The following is a 2,126-nucleotide window of genomic DNA, read 5'->3' as shown; positions in this document are numbered from 1 at the left end:
TAGCTAGGCTCAAATGGAACAATATATATATATATATATATATATATATATATATATATATATATATATATATATATATATATATATATATATATATATATATATATATATATAAAGGTTATGATGTAACAAGTATGTCTATAACCAAAGTAGTACACCACAAGTCCACAAGTGTTCGAACAAGAGAACCGACACCTCGTACATACTCCCAAAAGCATTTCCACTTGCTATATTACAGATACGAAAACTCGTACGTGTTGCTCGAAAGCTATTAGCTTCACCACCTATTACAACCACCTCTCCACGTGCACACCCACATTCACCATAAATAGCCACCACCATACAATCATCGATTCACACAACCATCCCACAATGGCAAAGCTTATAGCACTCGCACTCGCCTTCGCAGCCTTTGTAGCATTTGCTTCCGCTCATAGCACCATCATCACCACCACCATCGAGGAGGAAAACCCAATCTCGAGGAAGCAATGTAGCCGACAGATCCAGGGAGAAAGATTCAATCAGTGTGAGAGGTATCTCAAGGAGGGTCAAAGTTGGTATGAGCAAATCATCCCGGGTCATATGCAGGGCGGGCTCCAGTCGTGCTGCCAAGAGCTTCAATACGTCGACGAGCAGTGCCAGTGCGAGGCTGTGAAGGAAGCCTTCCGACAAGCCCAGAAGACGCAACAACAGCAGGGACAGCAAGGTGAAAGCTTCGGTTCCCAGCAGATCAGAGAGATGAAGCAGAAGGCCGAAAACCTCCCTAACCAATGCAAACTCCAAACACGACAATGCCAAGTCGGAACCATCTCCATCATCACCACCACCACCATCACTGAGGAGAACCCGCAGATGTGCCAGAACATCCGAGGACGACGATTCAACCAGTGCCAGAGTTACATCCAAAAACAAATTAGCGGTGGAAAACTTTTGATGGGCATCAACAGGAAAGGCCAACAGACCGAAGGCGTTGAACAATGCTGCACTGAACTTCAAAATGTTGAGAAAGATTGCCAGTGCGAGGCCATGCAGGAGGTTTACAGGCAAGCCCAGCAGATGCAGAGACAACAAGGTAGCCGCCAAACACAAGACTTGCAATGGATGGTTGAAAATCTAGGCAATCAATGCAAATTACAAGTCCAACAATGCCGAATCCCATCTGCAATGTTCTAAGTTAGAGGCTAATGATCGAGTAATAAATCTCAATATTCGCATCTCTATCGAGGTTTCTCGCTTTGAGATGGGAGTACTAGTTTCCTAAGTAATAAAGCAAATGGGGACATATGTACATTAGCTTTCATCTTATCTATCAATAAAATGATTGCTTGAGTTTTTAATCTTCTAATGTCATCGAATTATACTGGTTTATAACATAGTACGTATTCAAACATGTTATAATTTAGAGTCTTTTTACAAAAAGAAAGTAAGCAAATGCTTTAATTTGGGTGGAAGTGTTTGAGCTGAAATTCTAATCTATTTCTGTAAAGTCTTGCTAATGTTTTGATGTATATATATGGTAATTAAATGGAGTTTTTTTTTTTTTTTTTTTTTTGTAAGAATAGGGTGTTTTTGGCATTCTCTTTGTAAAAATAAAACAGTTTGAATTCTATTTGTAAATATGGGGTAGTGGCCCTACCAATCCACCGTTCAACTATTAGATTTTTCAATTTTAACTCTTTGAAATTTCATTTGAACCTTTAGGTTACATAAACTGTCATATTTATCTTCTTTGATTTTTAAGTATGGTAATTAATAATAGAATAATTAATTATTTATGTTGAAGTTAACATTTTAAAAAATTACCTTGATTTGTACTTATAGCTAAAAAGAATTAACATTCGTTGTTTATTTTGTTAATTTTTTTGCATATTAAAAAAATATTAGTTAGCTATTATTGTTATTATTATTATTATTATTTTGCATATTAAAGAAGTATTAGGAGGGAGAGAAACAATAATATTTTCCTCCTTAGTTTTAATTTTGAAAAAAAAAAAAAGAAACAATTCTTACTCAAAAGTTAACAATTAATGGTAAAAAATTAAGTTGTATTTTGAAAAAGAAATCATATAAAAACCCAGGAAAAAAATTATTTCGTTTTAGTTTGCTTTTATATATATAAAACCGAA

At 35.5% G+C, this 2,126-nt stretch overlaps 1 pseudogene across 1 annotated transcript; it reads left to right on the top strand.

Annotated features, from left to right (window-relative positions):
- Positions 1 to 367: 367 nt before the first annotated feature.
- LOC145062416 (2S seed storage protein pseudogene) lies at positions 368 to 1,337 on the top strand (annotated as a pseudogene). The gene has a single exon (XR_013687553.1). The product of XR_013687553.1 is annotated as a 2S seed storage protein pseudogene (transcript).
- Positions 1,338 to 2,126: the final 789 nt, after the last annotated feature.

The sequence above is a fragment of the Lactuca serriola genome, chromosome 7, assembly GCF_051521515.1.
Source record: "Lactuca serriola cultivar US96UC23 chromosome 7, Lser_US96UC23_V15, whole genome shotgun sequence".
In the NCBI taxonomy this organism is placed as follows: Eukaryota; Viridiplantae; Streptophyta; class Magnoliopsida; order Asterales; family Asteraceae; genus Lactuca; species Lactuca serriola.
The sequence above is the reverse complement of the archived record's forward strand: the minus strand, read 5'-3'. Positions and strand labels throughout refer to the sequence as shown.